The sequence below is a fragment of the Heptranchias perlo genome, chromosome 16 (assembly GCF_035084215.1).
Source record: "Heptranchias perlo isolate sHepPer1 chromosome 16, sHepPer1.hap1, whole genome shotgun sequence".
Lineage (NCBI taxonomy): Eukaryota > Metazoa > Chordata > Chondrichthyes > Hexanchiformes > Hexanchidae > Heptranchias > Heptranchias perlo.
Genome location: NC_090340.1, coordinates 199,185 through 217,750, shown reverse-complemented (window position 1 = coordinate 217,750; position 18,566 = coordinate 199,185).

Sequence of the window (18,566 nt, the reverse complement as noted above, 5' to 3'; positions counted from 1 at the left end):
TCAGTTCCTCTCTCTTTCTGGGATGCAGTTCCTCTCACTTTGGGGGTTTCAGTTCCTCTCACTTTGGGGTTCACTTCCACTCTCTCTCCATTTTAGATCCTCTCTTTCTCTGGGAGTTCAGTTCCTAACCTCAACCCTAACCATGGGGGGGTTCAGTTCCTCTCGCTCTTGCGGTTCAGTTCCTCTCTCTCTGGCAGTTTAGTTCCACTCTCTCTGGGATTGAGTTCCTCTCTCACTGGGGTTCAGTTCTTCTCTGTCTTCGGGGGTTCATGAACTGACTCTTTGGGGTTCAGTTCCTCTCTCTGAGGTTCATTTCCTCTCTCTTTGGTGTCCTGTTCCGCTTTCTCTGGGGTTCAGTTCCGCTCTCCCTGGGTTTGAGTTCCTCACGCTCTCTGGGGGTTCAGTTCCTCTCTCATGGGGGTTCAGTTCCACTCTCTCTGGAGCTCAGTTCCTCTCTGGTGTTCACTTCCGCTCTCTCTCTGGGAGTTCAGTTCCTCTCTCTCTCTGGTGTTCAGTTCTTCTCTGTCTTTGGCGTTGATTAATTGATTCTTGGGGGTTCAGATCCTCTCTCTCTGCGGGTTCAGTTCTTCTCTGTATCTGGGGGTTCACGTCCTCTCTCTGTGGTTCAGATTCTCTCTGGGGTTTAGTTCCTCTCTCTCTCTGTTGGTTCAGTTCCTCTCTCTCTGGGTGTTCGGTTCCTATCTCTCTCTGGGGTTCAGTTCCTCTCTCTCTGATGATTCAGTTCCTCTCTCTCTGGGGGTTCAGTTTTTCTCTCTCTGTTGTTCAGTTCCTCTCTCTCTGGTGGTTCAGTTCCTCTCTCTCTGGGGTTCAGTTACTCTCTCTGTGGTTCAGTTCCTCTCTCTCTGGGGGTTCAGTTCCTCTCTCTCTGGGGGTTCAGTTCCTCTCTCTCTGGGGGTTCAGTTACTCTCTCTGTGGTTCAGTTCCTCTCTCTCTGGGGGTTCAGTTCCTCTCTCTCTGGGGGTTCAGTTCCTCTCTCTCTGGGGTTCAGTTCCTCTCTCTCTGGGGGTTCAGTTTTTCTCTCTCTGTTGTTCAGTTCCTCTCTCTCTGGTGGTTCAGTTCCTCTCTCTCTGGGGTTCAGTTACTCTCTCTGTGGTTCAGTTCCTCTCTCTCTGGGGGTTCAGTTCCTCTCTCTCTGGGGGTTCAGTTCCTCTCTCTCTGGGGGTTCAGTTACTCTCTCTGTGGTTCAGTTCCTCTCTCTCTGGGGGTTCAGTTCCTCTCTCTCTGGGGGTTCAGTTCCTCTCTCTCTGGGGTTCAGTTCCTCTCTCTCTGGGGGTTCAGTTCCTCTCTCTGGGGTTCAGTTCCTCTCTCACTGGGGGTTCAGTTCCTCTCTCTCTGGGGTTCAGTTCCACTCTCTCTGGGGGTTCAGTTCCTCTCTCTCTCTGGGGATTCATTTCCTCTCTCTCTCTGGGGGTTCATTTCCTCTCTCTCTCTCTCTCTGGGGTTCAGTTCCTCTCTCTCTCTGGGGATTCATTTCCTCTCTCTCTCTGGGATTCAGTTCCTCTCTCACTCTGGTGGTTCAGTTCCTCTCTCTCTCTTGGGGTTCAGTTCCTCTCTCTCTCTGGGGGTTCAGTTCCTCTCTCTCTCTGGGGGTTCAGTTCCTCTCTCTCTCTTGGGGTTCAGTTCCTCTCTCTCTCTGGGGGTTCAGTTCCTCTCTCTCTCTGGGGGTTCAGTTCCTCTCTCTCTCTGGGGTTTGAATTCCTCTCTCTCTCTGGGGGTTCAGTTCCTCTCTTTCTCTGGGGGTTCAGTTCCTCTCTCTCTCTGGGGGTTCAGATACTCTCTCTCCCTGGGGGTTCAGTTCCTCTCTCTCTCTGGGGTTCAGTTCCTCTCTCTCTCTGGGGGTTCAGTTACTCTCTCTCCCTGGAGGTTCAGTTCCTCTCTCTCTCTGGGGTTCAGTTCCTCTCTCTCTCTGGGGTTCAGTTCCTCTCTCTCTCTGGGGGTTCAGTTCCTCTCTCTCTCTGGTGGTTCAGTTCCTCTCTCTCTCTGGTGGTTCAGTTCCTCTCTCTCTCTGGGGGTTCAGTTCCTCTCTCTCTCTGGGGTTCAGTTCCTCTCTCTCTCTGGGGTTCAGTACCTCTCTCTCTGGGGTTCAGTTAGTCTATCTCTGGGGTTCAGTTCCTCCCTTTATCCGGGGGTTCAGTTCCTCTCTTTCTCTGGGGGTTCAGTTCCTCTCTCCCTGGGGTTCAGTTCCTCTCTCTCTGGGCGTTCAGTTCCTCTCTCTCTGGGCGTTCAGTTCCTCTCTCTCTGGGCGTTCAGTTCCTCTCTCTCTGGGCGTTCAGTTCCTCTCTCTCTGGGCGTTCAGTTCCTCTCTCTCTGGGCGTTCAGTTCCTCTCTCTCTGGGCGTTCAGTTCCTCTCTCTCTGGGCGTTCAGTTCCTCTCTCTCTGGGCGTTCAGTTCCTCTCTCTCTGGGCGTTCAGTTCCTCTCTCTCTGGGCGTTCAGTTCCTCTCTCTCTGGGCGTTCAGTTCCTCTCTCTCTGGGCGTTCAGTTCCTCTCTCTCTGGGCGTTCAGTTCCTCTCTCTCTGGGCGTTCAGTTCCTCTCTCTCTGGGCGTTCAGTTCCTCTCTCTCTGGGCGTTCAGTTCCTCTCTCTCTGGGCGTTCAGTTCCTCTCTCTCTGGGCGTTCAGTTCCTCTCTCTCTGGGCGTTCAGTTCCTCTCTCTCTGGGCGTTCAGTTCCTCTCTCTCTGGGCGTTCAGTTCCTCTCTCTCTGGGCGTTCAGTTCCTCTCTCTCTGGGCGTTCAGTTCCTCTCTCTCTGGGCGTTCAGTTCCTCTCTCTCTGGGCGTTCAGTTCCTCTCTCTCTGGGCGTTCAGTTCCTCTCTCTCTGGGCGTTCAGTTCCTCTCTCTCTGGGCGTTCAGTTCCTCTCTCTCTGGGCGTTCAGTTCCTCTCTCTCTGGGCGTTCAGTTCCTCTCTCTCTGGGCGTTCAGTTCCTCTCTCTCTGGGCGTTCAGTTCCTCTCTCTCTGGGCGTTCAGTTCCTCTCTCTCTGGGCGTTCAGTTCCTCTCTCTCTGGGCGTTCAGTTCCTCTCTCTCTGGGCGTTCAGTTCCTCTCTCTCTGGGCGTTCAGTTCCTCTCTCTCTGGGCGTTCAGTTCCTCTCTCTCTGGGCGTTCAGTTCCTCTCTCTCTGGGCGTTCAGTTCCTCTCTCTCTGGGCGTTCAGTTCCTCTCTCTCTGGGCGTTCAGTTCCTCTCTCTCTGGGCGTTCAGTTCCTCTCTCTCTGGGCGTTCAGTTCCTCTCTCTCTGGGCGTTCAGTTCCTCTCTCTCTGGGCGTTCAGTTCCTCTCTCTCTGGGCGTTCAGTTCCTCTCTCTCTGGGCGTTCAGTTCCTCTCTCTCTGGGCGTTCAGTTCCTCTCTCTCTGGGCGTTCAGTTCCTCACTCTCTGGGCGTTCAGTTCCTCTCTCTCTGGGCGTTCAGTTCCTCTCTCTCTGGGGGTTCAGTTCCTCTCTCTCTGGGGGTCAGTTCCTCTCTCTGGGGGTTCAGTTCCTCTCTCTCTGGGGGTTCAGTTCCTCTCCCTCTGGGGATTCATTTCCTCTCTCTCTCTGGGGTTCAGTTCCTCTCTCTCTCTCTGGGGATTCATTTCCTCACTCTCTCTGGGAGTTCAGTTCCTCTCTCTCTGGGGCTCAGTTCCGCTCTCTCTGGGGCTCAGTTCCTCTCCCTCTGGTGCTCAGTTCCTCTCCCTCAGGTGCTCAGTTCCGCTCTCTCTGGGGCTCAATTCCGCTCTCTCTGGGGTTCAGCTCCGCTCTCTCTGGGGTTCAGTTCCGCTCTCTCTCTCTGGGGGTTCAGATCCTCTCTCTCTCTCTGGGGTTCAGTTCCACTCTCTCTGGGGTTCAGTTCCTCTCTCTCTGGGGCTCAGTTCCTCTCTCTCTGGGGCTCAATTCCACTCTCTCTGGGGTTCAGTTCTTCTCCCTCTTGGCGTTCAGTTCCTCTCCCTCTGGGCGTTCAGTTCCTCTCTCTCTTTGGTGGTTCAGTTCCTCTCTCTCTCTCTGGGTGTTCAGTTCCTCTCTCTGGGTGTTCAGTTCCTCTCTCTGGTGTTCAGTTCCTCTCTCTCTGATGATTCAGTTCCTCTCTCTCTGGGGTTCAGTTAGTCTCTCTCTGGGGTTCAGTTCCTCCCTTTATCCGGGGGTTCAGTTCCTCTCTCCCTGGGGTTCAGTTCCTCTCTCTCTGAGGGTTCAGTTCCTCTCTCTCTGGGGTTCAGTTCCTCTCTTTCTCTGGGGGTTCAGTTCCTCTCTCCCTGGGGTTCAGTTCCTCTCTCTCTGAGGGTTCAGTTCCTCTCTCTCTGGGGTTCAGTTCCTGTCTCTCTGAGGGTTCAGTTTGTTGCTCTCTGGGGTTCAGTTAGTCTCTCTCTTGTGGTTCAGTTCCTCTCTCTCTCTTGTGGTTCAGTTCCTCTCTCTTTCTGGGATTCAGTTCCTCTCTCTTTGGGGGTTTCAGTTCCTCTCTCTTTGGGGTTCACTTCCACTCTCTCTGCATTTTAGATCCTCTCTTTCTCTGGGAGTTCAGTTCCGAACCCCAACCCTAACCATGGCGGGGGGGTTCAGTTCCTCTCGCTCTGGCGGTTCAGTTCCTCTCTCTCTGGCGGTTTAGTTCCTCTCTCTCTCTGTTGGTTCAGTTCCTCTCTCTCACTGGGGTTCAGTTTCTCCATCTCTCTCTGGGATTTCAGTTCCACTCTCTGGGCTTCAGTTCCTCTCTCTCTGGGGGTTCAGTTCCTCTCTCTCTCTCTCTGGGGGCTCAGCTTCTCTCTCTCTCTGGGGCTCAGTTCCTCTCTCTCTGGGGCTCAGTTCCTTTCTCTCTGGTGGTTCAGTCCTCTCTCTCTGGGGTTCAGTTCCTCCCTCTCTCTGGGGGTTCAGTTCCTCTCTCTCTCTGGGGGTTCAGTTCCTCTCTCTCTCTGGGGGTTCAGTTCCTCTCTCTCTCTGGGGGTTCAGTTCCTCTCTCTCTCTGGGGGTTCAGGTCCTCTCTCTCTCTAGGGGTTCAGTTCCTCTCTCTCTCTGGGGGTTCAGTTCCTCTCTCTGGGGTTCAGTTCCATACACTGGGGGTTCAGTTCCTCTCTTTCTCTGGGGTTTCATTTCCTCTCTCAGGGGTTCAGTTCCTCCCTCTCGGGGGTTCAGTTCCTCCCTCTCGGGGGTTCAGTTCCTCTCTCTCGGGGGTTCAGTTCCATTTTCTGGGGGTTCAGTTCCTCTCTTTCTCTGGGGGTTCATTTCCTCTCTCTGGGGTCCAGTTCCTCTCTCTTGGGTTCAGTTCCTCTCTCTCTGGGGGCTCAGTTCCTCTCTTTCTCTGGGGGTTCATTTCCTCTCTCTCGGGTTCAGTTCCTCTCTCTCTGGGGTTCAGTTCCATACACTGGGGGTTCAGTTCCATACACTGGGGGTTCAGTTCCTCTCTTTCTCTGGGGGTTCATTTCCTCTCTCTGGGGGTTCAGTTCCTCTCTCTCTCTGGGGTTCAGTTCCTCTCTCTCTCTGGGGATTCATTTCCTCTCTCTCTCTGGGGATTCAGTTCCTCTCTCTCTCTGGGGTTCAGTTCCTCTCTCTCTGGGTGTTCAGTACCTGTCTCTCTGGGGTTCAGTTAGTCTCTCTCTGGGGTTCAGTTCCTCCCTTTATCCGGGGGTTCATTTCCTCTCTCGCTCTGGGGGTTCAGTTCCTCTCTCTCTGAGGGTTCAGTTCCTCTCTCTCTTGGGTTCAGTTCCTCTCTCTCTGGGGTTCAGTTAGTCTCTCTCTGGGGGTTCAGTTCCTCTCTCTCTGGGGTTCAGTTCCTCTCTCTCTGGGGTTCAGTTAGTCTCTCTCTGGAGGTTCAGTTCCTCTCTCTCTGGGGTTCAGTTCCTCTCTCTCTGGGGTTCAGTTAGTCTCTCTCTGGAGGTTCAGTTCCTCTCTCTCTGGGGTTCAGTTCCTCTCTCTCTGGGGTTCAGTTCCTCTCTCCCTGGGGGTTCAGCTCCTCTCTCTCTGGGGTTCAGTTCCTCTCTCTCTCTGGGCGTTCAGTTCCTCTCTCTCTCTGGGCGTTCAGTTCCTCTCTCTCTCTGGGCGTTCAGTTCCTCTCTCTCTCTGGGCGTTCAGTTCCTCTCTCTCTGTGGGCGTTCAGTTCCTCTCTCTGGGGGTTCAGTTCCTCTCTCTCTGGGGGTTCAGTTCCTCTCCCTCTGGGGATTCATTTCCTCTCTCTCTCTGGGGTTCAGTTCCTCTCTCTCTCTGGGGATTCATTTCCTCACTCTCTCTGGGAGTTCAGTTCCTCTCTCTCTGGGGCTCAGTTCCGCTCTCTCTGGGGCTCAGTTCCTCTCCCTCTGGTGCTCAGTTCCTCTCCCTCAGGTGCTCAGTTCCGCTCTCTCTGGGGCTCAATTCCGCTCTCTCTGGGGTTCAGCTCCGCTCTCTCTGGGGTTCAGTTCCGCTCTCTCTCTCTGGGGGTTCAGATCCTCTCTCTCTCTTTGGGGTTCAGTTCCACTCTCTCTGGGGTTCAGTTCCTCTCTCTCTGGGGCTCAGTTCCTCTCTCTCTGGGGCTCAATTCCACTCTCTCTGGGGTTCAGTTCCTCTCCCTCTGGGCGTTCAGTTCCTCTCCCTCTGGGCGTTCAGTTCCTCTCTCTCTTTGGTGGTTCAGTTCCTCTCTCTCTCTGGGGTTCAGTTCCTCTCTCTGGGTGTTCAGTTCCTCTCTCTGGTGTTCAGTTCCTCTCTCTCTGATGATTCAGTTCCTCTCTCCCTGGGGTTCAGTTAGTCTCTCTCTGAGGGTTCAGTTCCTCTCTCTCTGGGGTTCAGTTCCTCTCTCTCTCTGGGGTTCAGTTCCTCTCTCTCTGAGGGTTCAGTTCCTCTCTCTCTGGGGTTCAGTTCCTCTCTTTCTCTGGGGGTTCAATTCCTCTCTCCCTGGGGTTCAGTTCCTCTCTCTCTGAGGGTTCAGTTCCTCTCTCTCTGGGGTTCAGTTCCTGTCTCTCTGAGGGTTCAGTTCCTCGCTCTCTGGGGTTCAGTTAGTCTCTCTCTTGTGGTTCAGTTCCTCTCTCTTTCTGGGATTCAGTTCCTCTCTGGGGGTTTCAGTTCCTCTCTCTTTGGGGTTCACTTCCACTCTCTCTGCATTTTAGATCCTCTCTTTCTCTGGGAGTTCAGTTCCGAACCCCAACCCTAACCATGGCGGGGGGGTTCAGTTCCTCTCGCTCTGGCGGTTCAGTTCCTCTCTCTCTGGGGTTCAGTTCCTCCCTCTCTCTGGGGGTTCAGTTCCTCTCTCTCTCTGGGGGTTCAGTTCCTCTCTCTCTCTGGGGGTTCAGTTCCTCTCTCTCTCTGGGGGTTCAGTTCCTCTCTCTCTCTGGGGGTTCAGTTCCTCTCTCTCTCTAGGTGTTCAGGTACTCGCTCTCTCTGGGGTTCAGTTCCTCTCTCTCTCTGGGGGTTCAGGTCCTCTCTCTCTCTAGGGGTTCAGTTCCTCTCTCTCTCTGGGGGTTCAGTTCCTCTCTCTGGGGTTCAGTTCCATACACTGGGGGTTCAGTTCCTCTCTTTCTCTGGGGTTTCATTTCCTCTCTCGGGGGTTCAGTTCCTCCCTCTCGGGGGTTCAGTTCCTTCCTCTCGGGGGTTCAGTTCCATTTTCTGTGGGTTCAGTTCCTCTCTTTCTCTGGGGGTTCATTTCCTCTCTCTGGGGTCCAGTTCCTCTCTCTTGGGTTCAGTTCCTCTCTCTCTGGGGGTTCAGTTCCTCTCTTTCTCTGGGGGTTCATTTCCTCTCTCTGGGGGTTCAGTTCCTCTCTTTCTCTGGGGTTTCATTTCCTCTCTCGGGGGTTCAGTTCCTCCCTCTCGGGGGTTCAGTTCCTCTCTCTCGGGGGTTCAGTTCCATTTTCTGTGGGTTCAGTTCCTCTCTTTCTCTGGGGGTTCATTTCCTCTCTCTGGGGTCCAGTTCCTCTCTCTTGGGTTCAGTTCCTCTCTCTCTGGGGGTTCAGTTCCTCTCTTTCTCTGGGGGTTCATTTCCTCTCTCTGGGGGTTCAGTTCCTCTCGCTGGGGGTTCAGTTCCTCTCTCTCTCTGGTGGTTCAGTTCCTCTCTCTCACTGGGGGTTCAGTTCCTCTCTTTCTCGGGTTCAGTTCCTCTCTTTCTCTGGGGGTTCAGTTCCTCTCTCTCTCTGATGGTTCAGTTCCTCTCTCTCCCTGGGGGTTCAGTTCCTCTCTCTCTCTCTGGGGATTCATTTCCTCTCTCTCTCTGGGGTTCAGTTCCTCTCTCTCTCTGGGGATTCATTTCCTCTCTCTCTCTGGGGATTCAGTTCCTCTCTCTCTCTGGGGTTCAGTTCCTTTCTCTCTGGGTGTTCAGTACCTCTCTCTCTGGGGTTCAGTTAGTCTCTCTCTGGGGTTCAGTTCCTCCCTTTATCCGGGGGTTCATTTCCTCTCTCTCTCTGGGGATTCAGTTCCTCTCTCTCTCTGGGGTTCAGTTGCTCTCTCTCTGAGGGTTCAGTTCCTCTCTCTCTTGGGTTCAGTTCCTCTCTCTCTGGGGTTCAGTTAGTCTCTCTCTGGGGGTTCAGTTCCTCTCTCTCTGGGGTTCAGTTCCTCTCTCTCTGGGGTTCAGTTCCTCTCTCGCTGGGGTTCAGTCCCTCTCTCGCTGGGGGTTCAGTTCCTCCCTCTCTCTGGGGTTCAGTTCCTCAAACTCTGGGGTTCAGTTAGTCTCTCTCTGGAGGTTCAGTTCCTCTCTCTCTGGGGTTCAGTTCCTCTCTCTCTGGGGTTCAGTTCCTCTCTCCCTGGGGGTTCAGCTCCTCTCTCTCTGGGGTTCAGTTCCTCTCTCTCTCTGGGCGTTCAGTTCCTCTCTCTCTCTGGGCGTTCAGTTCCTCTCTCTCTCTGGGCGTTCAGTTCCTCTCTCTCTCTGGGCGTTCAGTTCCTCTCTCTCGCTGGGCGTTCAGTTCCTTTCTCTCTCTGGGCGTTCAGTTCCTCTCTCTCTCTGGGCGTTCAGTTCCTCTCTCTCTGTGGCCGTTCAGTTCCTCTCTCTCTGTGGCCGTTCAGTTCCTCTCTCTCTGGGCGTTCAGTTCCTCTCTCTCTGGGCGTTCAGTTCCTATCTCTCTAGGCGTTCAGTTCCTCTCTCTCTGGGGGTTCAGTTCCTCGCTCTCTGGGGTTCAGTTAGTCTCTCTCTGGGGTTCAGTTCCTCTCTTTCTCTGGGGGTTCAGTTCCTCTCTCTCTCTGGGGTTCAGCTCCTCTCTCTCTGGGGTTCAGTTCCTCTCTCTCTGGGGTTCAGTTCCTCTCTCTCGCTGGTGGTTCAGTTCCTCTCTCACTCTGGGGGTTCAGTTACTCTCTCTCCCTGGGGGTTCAGTTCCTCTCTCTCTCTGGGGGTTCAGTTCCTCTCTCTCTCGGGTTCAGTTCCTCTCTTTCTCTGGGGGTTCAGTTCCTCTCTCTCTCTGGTGGTTCAGTTCCTCTCTCTCTCTGGGGGTTCAGTTCCTCTCTCTCTCTGGTGGTTCAGTTCCTCTCTCTCTCTGGTGGTTCAGTTCCTCTCTTTCTCTGGGGGTTCAGTTCCTCTCTCTCTCTGGTGGTTCAGTTCCTCTCTCTCTCTGGGGGTTCAGTTCCTCTCTCTATCTGGGGTTCAGTTCCTCTCTCTCTCTGGGGTTCAGTACCTCTCTCTCTGGGGTTCAGTTAGTCTCTCTCTGGGGTTCAGTTCCTCCCTTTATCCGGGGGTTCAGTTCCTCTCTTTCTCTGGGGGTTCAGTTCCTCTCTCTCTGGGCGTTCAGTTCCTCTCTCTCTGGGCGTTCAGTTCCTCTCTCTCTGGGCGTTCAGTTCCTCTCTCTCTGGGCGTTCAGTTCCTCTCTCTCTGGGCGTTCAGTTCCTCTCTCTCTGGGCGTTCAGTTCCTCTCTCTCTGGGCGTTCAGTTCCTCTCTCTCTGGGCGTTCAGTTCCTCTCTCTCTGGGCTTTCAGTTCCTCTCTCTCTGGGCGTTCAGTTCCTCTCTCTCTGGGCGTTCAGTTCCTCTCTCTCTGGGCGTTCAGTTCCTCTCTCTCTGGGCGTTCAGTTCCTCTCTCTCTGGGCGTTCAGTTCCTCTCTCTCTGGGCGTTCAGTTCCTCTCTCTCTGGGCGTTCAGTTCCTCTCTCTCTGGGCGTTCAGTTCCTCTCTCTCTGGGCGTTCAGTTCCTCTCTCTCTGGGCGTTCAGTTCCTCTCTCTCTGGGCGTTCAGTTCCTCTCTCTCTGGGCGTTCAGTTCCTCTCTCTCTGGGCGTTCAGTTCCTCTCTCTCTGGGCGTTCAGTTCCACTCTCTCTGGGCGTTCAGTTCCTCTCTCTCTGGGGGTCAGTTCCTCTCTCTGGGGGTTCAGTTCCTCTCTCTCTGGGGGTTCAGTTCCTCTCTCTCTGGGGATTCATTTCCTCTCTCTCTGGGGATTCATTTCCTCTCTCTCTGGGGATTCATTTCCTCTCTCTCTCTGGGGTTCAGTTCCTCTCTCTCTCTCTGGGGATTCATTTCCTCACTCTCTCTGGGAGTTCAGTTCCTCTCTCTCTGGGGCTCAGTTCCGCTATCTCTGGGGCTCAGTTCCTCTCCCTCTGGTGCTCAGTTCCTCTCCCTCAGGTGCTCAGTTCCGCTCTCTCTGGGGCTCAATTCCGCTCTCTCTGGGGTTCAGCTCTGCTCTCTCTGGGGTTCAGTTCCGCTCTCTCTCTCTGGGGGTTCAGATCCTCTCTCTCTCTCTGGGGTTCAGTTCCACTCTCTCTGGGGTTCAGTTCCTCTCTCTCTGGGGCTCAGTTCCTCTCTCTCTGGGGCTCAATTCCACTCTCTCTGGGTTTCAGTTCCTCTCCCTCTGGGCGTTCAGTTCCTCTCCCTCTGGGCGTTCAGTTCCTCTCTCTCTGGGCGTTCAGTTCCTCTCTCTCTGGGCGTTCAGTTCCTCTCTCTCTGGGCGTTCAGTTCCTCTCTCTTTGGGCGTTCAGTTCCTCTCTTTCTCTGGGCGTTCAGTTCCTCTCTCTCTGGGCGTTCAGTTCATCTCTCTCTGGGCGTTCAGTTCCTCTCTCTCTGGGCGTTCAGTTCCTCTCTCTCTGGGCGTTCAGTTCCTCTCTCTCTGGGCGTTCAGTTCCTCTCTCTCTGGGCGTTCAGTTCCTCTCTCTCTGGGCGTTCAGTTCCTCTCTCTCTGGGCGTTCAGGTCCTCTCTCTCTGGGCGTTCAGGTCCTCTCTCTCTGGGCGTTCAGGTCCTCTCTCTCTGGGCGTTCAGTTCCTCTCTCTCTGGGCGTTCAGTTCCTCTCTCTCTGGGCGTTCAGTTCCTCTCTCTCTGGGCGTTCAGTTCCTCTCTCTCTGGGCGTTCAGTTCCTCTCTCTCTGGGCGTTCAGTTCCTCTCTCTCTGGGCGTTCAGTTCCTCTCTCTCTGGGCGTTCAGTTCCTCTCTCTCTGGGCGTTCAGTTCCTCTCTCTCTGGGCGTTCAGTTCCTCTCTCTCTGGGCGTTCAGTTCCTCTCTCTCTGGGCGTTCAGTTCCTCTCTCTCTGGGCGTTCAGTTCCTCTCTCTCTGGGCGTTCAGTTCCTCTCTCTCTGGGGTTCAGTTAGTCTCTCTCTGGGGGTTCAGTTCCTCTCTCTCTGGGGTTCAGTTCCTCTCTCTCTGAGGTTCAGTCCCTCTCTCCCTGGTGGTTCAATTCCTCTCTCTCTGGGGGTTCAGTTCCTCTCTCTGGGGATTCAGTTCCTCTCTCTCTGGGGGTCAGTTCCTCTCTCTGGGCGTTCAGTTCCTCTCTCTCTGGGCGTTCAGTTCCTCTCTCTCTGGGCGTTCAGTTCCTCTCTCTCTGTGCGTTCAGTTCCTCTCTCTCTGGGCGTTCAGTTCCTCTCTCTGGGGATTCAGTTCCTCTCTCTCTGGGGGTCAGTTCCTCTCTCTGGGCGTTCAGTTCCTCTCTCTCTGGGCGTTCAGTTCCTCTCTCTCTGGGGATTCAGTTCCTCTCTCTCTGGGGGTCAGTTCCTCTCTCTCTGGGCGTTCAGTTCCTCTCTCTCTGGGCGTTCAGTTCCTCTCTCTCTGGGCGTTCAGTTCCTCTATCTCTGCGCGTTCAGTTCCTCTCTCTCTGGGCGTTCAGTTCCTTTCTCTCTGGGCGTTCAGTTCCTCTCTCTCTCTGGGCGTTCAGTTCCTCTCTCTCTCTGGGGTTCAGTTCCTCTCTCTCTGGGGTTCAGTTAGTCTCTCTCTGGGGGTTCAGTTCCTCTCTCTCTGGGGTTCAGTTCCTCTCTCTCTGAGGTTCAGTCCCTCTCTCCCTGGGGGTTCAATTCCTCTCTCTCTGGGGGTTCAGTTCCTCTCTCTCTGGGGGTCAGTTCCTCTCTCTGGGGGTCAGTTCCTCTCTCTGGGGATTCAGTTCCTCTCTCTCTGGGGGTCAGTTCCTCTCTCTGGGCGTTCAGTTCCTCTCTCTCTCTGGGCGTTCAGTTCCTCTCTCTCTCTGGGGTTCAGTTCCTCTCTCTCTGAGGTTCAGTCCCTCTCTCCCTGGGGGTTCAATTCCTCTCTCTCTGGGGGTTCAGTTCCTCTCTCTCTGGGGGTCAGTTCCTCTCTCTGGGGGTCAGTTCCTCTCTCTGGGGGTTCAGTTCCTCTCTCTCTGGGGGTTCAGTTCCTCTCTCTCTGGGGATTCATTTCCTGTCTCTCTCTGGGGTTCAGTTCCTCTCTCTCTCTCTGGGGATTCATTTCCTCACTCTCTCTGGGAGTTCAGTTCCTCTCTCTCTGGGGCTCAGTTCCGCTCTCTCTGGGGCTCAGTTCCTCTCCCTCTGGTGCTCAGTTCCTCTCCCTCAGGTGCTCAGTTCCGCTCTCTCTGGGGCTCAATTCCGCTCTCTCTGGGGTTCAGCTCCGCTCTCTCTGGGGTTCAGTTCCGCTCTCTCTCTCTGGGGGTTCAGATCCTCTCTCTCTCTCTGGGGTTCAGTTCAACTCTCTCTGGGGTTCAGTTCCTCTCTCTCTGGGCGTTCAGTTCCTCTCTCTCTGGGCGTTCAGGTCCTCTCTCTCTGGGCGTTCAGTTCCTCTCCCTCTGGGCGTTCAGTTCCTCTCCCTCTGGGCGTTCAGTTCCTCTCTCTCTGGGCGTTCAGTTCCTCTCTCTCTGGGCGTTCAATTCCTCTCTCTTTGGGCGTTCAGTTCCTCTCTCTCTGGGCGTTCAGTTCCTCTCTCTCTGGGCGTTCAGTTCCTCTCTCTCTGGGCGTTCAGTTCCTCTCTCTCTGGGCGTTCAGTTCCTCTCTCTCTGGGGGTTCAGTTCCTCTCTCTCTGGGGTTCAGTTCCTCTCTCTCTGAGGTTCAGTCCCTCTCTCCCTGGGGGTTCAATTCCTCTCTCTCTGGGGGTTCAGTTCCTCTCTCTCTGGGGGTCAGTTCCTCTCTCTGGGGATTCAGTTCCTCTCTCTCTGGGGGTCAGTTCCTCTCTCTGGGCGTTCAGTTCCTCTCTCTCTGGGCGTTCAGTTCCTCTCTCTCTGGGCGTTCAGTTCCTCTCTCTCTGGGCGTTCAGTTCCTCTCTCTCTGGGCGTTCAGTTCCTCACTCTCTGGGGGTTCAGTTCCTCTTTCTCTGGGCGTTCAGTTCCTCTCTCTCTCTGGGCGTTCAGTTCCTCTCTCTCTCTGGGGTTCAGTTCCTCTCTCTCTGGGGTTCAGTTTGTCTCTCTCTGGGGGTTCAGTTCCTCTCTCTCTGGGGTTCAGTTCCTCTCTCTCTGAGGTTCAGTCCCTCTCTCCCTGGGGGTTCAATTCCTCTCTCTCTGGGGGTTCAGTTCCTCTCTCTCTGGGGGTCAGTTCCTCTCTCTGGGGGTCAGTTCCTCTCTCTGGGGGTCAGTTCCTCTCTCTGGGGATTCAGTTCCTCTCCCTCTGGGGGTCAGTTCCTCTCTCTGGGGGTTCAGTTCCTCTCTCTCTCTGGGGGGTCAGTTCCTCTCTCTCTGGGGGTTCAGTTCCTCTCTCTCTGGGGGTTCAGTTCCTCTCTCTCTGGGGATTCATTTCCTCTCTCTCTCTGGGGTTCAGTTCCTCTCTCTCTCTCTGGGGATTCATTTCCTCACTCTCTCTGGGAGTTCAATTCCTTTCTCACTGGGGATCAGTTCCGCTCTCTCTGGGGCTCAGTTCCTCTCCCTCTGTTGCTCAGTTCCTCTCCCTCAGGTGCTCAGTTCCTCTCCCTCAGGTGCTCAGTTCCTCTCTCTCTGGGGGTTCAGTTCCTCTCTCTCTCTGGGGATTCATTTCCTCTCTCTCTCTGGGGTTCAGTTCCTCTCTCTCTGTGGGGATTCATTTCCTCTCTCTCTCTGGGGATTCAGTTCCTCTCCCTCTGGGTGTTCAGTACCTCTCTCTCTGGGGTTCAGTTCCTCCCTTTATCCGGGGGTTCAGTTGCTCTCTCCCTGGGGTTCAGTTCCTCTCTCTCTGGGGTTCAGTTCCTCTCTCTCTGGGGTTCAGTTCCTCTCTCTCTGGGGTTCAGTTCCTCTCTCTCTGGGGTTCAGTTCCTCTCTCTCTGGGGTTCAGTTCCTCTATATCTGGGGTTCAGTTCCTCTCTCTCTGGGGTTCAGTTCCTCTCTCTGGGGTTCAGTCCCTCTCTCCCTGACGGTTCAGTTCTTCTCTTTCTCTGGGGGTTCAGTTCCTCTCTCCCTGGGGTTCAGTTCCTCTCTCTCTGAGGGTTCAGTCCCTCTCTCTCTGGGGTTCAGTTCCTCTCTCTCTGGGGTTCAGTTCCTCTCTCTCTGGGGTTCAGTTCCTCTCTCTCTGGGGTTCAGTTCCTCTCTCTCTGGGGTTCAGTTCCTCTCTCTCTGGGGCTCAATTCCACTCTCTCTGGGGTTCAGTTCCTCTCTCTCTGGGCGTTCAGTTCCTCTCTCTCTGGGCGTTCAGGTCCTCTCTCTCTCTGGGGTTCAGTTCCTCTCTCTCTCTCTGGTGGTTCAGTTCCTCTCTCTCTCTCTGGTGGTTCAGTTCCTCTCTCTCTCTGGGGTTCAGTTCCTCTCTCTCTCTGGGGGTTCAGTTCCTCTCTCTCTGGGTGTTCAGTATCTCTCTCTCTGGGGTTCAGGTCCTCTCTCTCTGGGCGTTCAGGTCCTCTCTCTCTGGGCGTTCAGTTCCTCTCTCTCTGGGCGTTCAGTTCCTCTCTCTCTGGGCGTTCAGTTCCTCTCTCTCTGGGCGTTCAGTTCCTCTCTCTCTGGGCGTTCAGTTCCTCTCTCTCTGGGCGTTCAGTTCCTCTCTCTCTGGGCGTTCAGTTCCTCTCTCTCTGGGCGTTCAGTTCCTCTCTCTCTGGGCGTTCAGTTCCTCTCTCTCTGGGCGTTCAGTTCCTCTCTCTCTGGGCGTTCAGTTCCTCTCTCTCTGGGCGTTCAGTTCCTCTCTCTCTGGGCGTTCAGTTCCTCTCTCTCTGGGCGTTCAGTTCCTCTCTCTCTGGGCGTTCAGTTCCTCTCTCTCTGGGCGTTCAGTTCCTCTCTCTCTGGGCGTTCAGTTCCTCTCTCTCTGGGCGTTCAGTTCCTCTCTCTCTGGGCGTTCAGTTCCTCTCTCTCTGGGCGTTCAGTTCCTCTCTCTCTGGGCGTTCAGTTCCTCTCTCTCTGGGCGTTCAGTTCCTCTCTCTCTCTCTGGGCGTTCAGTTCCTCTCTCTCTCTGGGCGTTCAGTTCCTCTCTCTCTCTGGGGTTCAGTTCCTCTCTCTCTCTCTGGTGGTTCAGTTCCTCTCTCTCTCTCTGGTGGTTCAGTTCCTCTCTCTCTCTCTGGTGGTTCAGTTCCTCTCTCTCTCTGGGGTTCAGTTCCTCTCTCTCTCTGGGGGTTCAGTTCCTCTCTCTCTGGGTGTTCAGTATCTCTCTCTCTGGGGTTCAGTTAGTCTCTCTCTCGGGTTCAGTTCCTCCCTTTATCCGGGGGTTCAGTTCCTCTCTTTCTCTGGGGGTTCAGTTCCTCTCTCCCTGGGGTTCAGTTCCTCTCTCTCTGAGGGTTCAGTTCCTCTCTCTCTGGGGTTCAGTTCCTCTCTCTCTGGGGTTCAGTTAGTCTCTCTCTGGGGGTTCAGTTCCTCTCTCTCTGGGGTTCAGTTCCTCTCTCTCTGGGGTTCAGTTCCTCTCTCTCTGGGGTTCAGTTCCTCTCTCTCTGGGGTTCAGTTCCTCTCTCTCTGGGGTTCAGTTCCTCTCTCTCTGGGGTTCAGTTCCTCTCTCTGGTGTTCAGTCTCTCTTTTCCTGGGGGTTCAGTTCCTCTCTCTCTCTGGGGTTCAGTTCCTCTCTCTCTGGGGTTCAGTTAGTCTCTCTCTGGGGGTTCAGTTCCTCTCTCTCTGGGAGTTCAGTTCCTCTCTCTCTGGGGCTCAGTTCCGCTCTCTCTGGGGCTCAGTTCCTCTCCCTCTGGTGCTCAGTTCCTCTCCCTCTGGTGCTCAGTTCCGCTCTCTCTGGTGCTCAATTCCGCTCTCTCTGGGGTTCAGCTCCACTCTCTCTGGCGTTCAGTTCCGCTCTCTCTCTCTGGGGTTCAGTTCCACTCTCTCTGGGGTTCAGTTCCTCTCTCTCTGGGGCTCAGTTCCTCTCTCTCTGGGGTTCAGTTCCTCTCTCTCTGGGCGTTCAGTTCCTCTCTCTCTGGGCGTTCAGTTCCTCTCTCTCTGGGCGTTCAGTTCCTCCCTCTCTGGGCGTTCAGTTCCTCTCTCTCTCTCTGGGCGTTCAGTTCCTCTCTCTCTCTCTGGGCGTTCAGTTCCTCTCTCTCTGGGCGTTCAGTTCCTCTCTCTCTCTGGGCGTTCAGTTCCTCTCTCTCTGGGGCTCAGTTCCTCTCTCTCTGGGGTTCAGTTCCTCTCTCTCTGGGCGTTCAGTTCCTCTCTCTCTGGGCGTTCAGTTCCTCTCTCTCTGGGCGTTCAGTTCCTCCCTCTCTGGGCGTTCAGTTCCTCTCTCTCTCTCTGGGCGTTCAGTTCCTCTCTCTCTCTCTGGGCGTTCAGTTCCTCTCTCTCTGGGGTTCAGTTCCTCTCTCTCGGAGGTTCAGTTCCTCTCTCTCTCTGGTGGTTCAGTTCCTCTCTCTCTCTGGGGTTCAGTTCCTCTCTCTCTCTGGGGATTCAGTTGCTCTCTCTCTCTTGTGGTTCAGTTCCACTCTCTCTCTGGTGGTTCAGTTCCTCTCTCTCTCTGGGGGTTCAGCTCCTCTCTCTCGGGGGTTCAGTTCCTCTCTTTCTCTGGGGGTTCAGTTCCTCTCTTTCTCTGGGGGTTCAGTTCCTCTCTCTCTTGGGTACAGTTCCTCTCTCTCTCTGGGGGTTCAGTTCCTATCTCTCTGGGGTTCAGTTCCTCTTTCTGGGGGTTCAATTCCTCTCTCTTTCTAGGGGTTTAGTTCCTCTCTCTTTCTGGGGGTTCTGTTCCTCTCTCTCTGGGGTTCAGTTCCTCTCACTCTTGGGGTTCAGTTCCTCTCACTGCGGTTCAGTTCCTCTCTCTCTGGTGGTTCAGTTCCTCTCGCTGGGGTTCAGTTCCTCTCTCACTCCCTCTGGGGCTTCATTTCCTTTCTCTCTCTCTGCTGTTCAGTCCCTCACTCTCTGGGGTTCAGTTCCTCTCTCTCTGGGGTTCAGTTCCTCTCTCTCTGGGTGTTCAGTTCCTCTCTCTGCTGTTCAGTTCCTCTCTCTCTGATGATTCAGTTCCTCTCTCTCTGGGGGTTCAATTCCTCTCACTCTGGGGTTTCAGTTTTTCTCTCTCTGTTGTTCAGTTCCTCTCTCTCTCTTGTGGTTCAGTTCCTCTCTCTCTCTCTGGTGGTTCAGTTCCTCTCTCTCTCTCTCTGGGCGTTCAGTTCCTCTCTCTCTGGGCGTTCAGTTCCTCTCTCTCTCTGGGCGTTCAGTTCCTCTCTCTCTCTCGGGTTCAGTTCCTCTCTCTCTCTCTGGTGGTTCAGTTCCTCTCTCTCTCTGGTGGTTCAGTTCCTCTCTCTCTCTGGGGTTCAGTTCCTCTCTCTCTCTGGGGGTTCAGTTCCTCTCTCTCTGGGTGTTCAGTATCTCTCTCTCTGGGGTTCAGTTAGTCTCTCTCTCGGGTTCAGTTCCTCCCTTTATCCGGGGGTTCAGTTCCTCTCTTTCTCTGGGGGTTCAGTTCCTCTCTCCCTGGGGTTCAGTTCCTCTCTCTCTGAGGGTTCAGTTCCTCTCTCTCTGGGGTTCAGTTCCTCTCTCTCTGGGGTTCAGTTAGTCTCTCTCTGGGGGTTCAGTTCCTCTCTCTCTGGGGTTCAGTTCCTCTCTCTCTGGGGTTCAGTTCCTCTCTCTCTGGGGTTCAGTTCCTCTCTCTCTGGGGTTCAGTTCCTCTCTCTCTGGGGTTCAGTTCCTCTCTCTCTGGGGTTCAGTTCCTCTCTCTCTGGGGTTCAGTTAGTCTCTCTCTGGGGGTTCAGTTCCTCTCTCTCTGGGGTTCAGTTCCTCTCTCTCTGAGGTTCAGTCCCTCTCTCCCTGGTGGTTCAATTCCTCTCTCTCTGGGGGTTCAGTTCCTCTCTCTGGGGATTCAGTTCCTCTCTCTCTGGGGGTCAGTTCCTCTCTCTGGGCGTTCAGTTCCTCTCTCTCTGGGCGTTCAGTTCCTCTCTCTCTGGGCGTTCAGTTCCTCTCTCTCTGGGCGTTCAGTTCCTCTCTCTCTGGGCGTTCAGTTCCTCTCTCTGGGGATTCAGTTCCTCTCTCTCTCTGGGGTTCAGTTCCTCTCTCTCTCTGGGGATTCAGTTGCTCTCTCTCTCTTGTGGTTCAGTTCCACTCTCTCTCTGGTGGTTCAGTTCCTCTCTCTCTCTGGGGGTTCAGCTCCTCTCTCTCGGGGGTTCAGTTCCTCTCTTTCTCTGGGGGTTCAGTTCCTCTCTTTCTCTGGGGGTTCAGT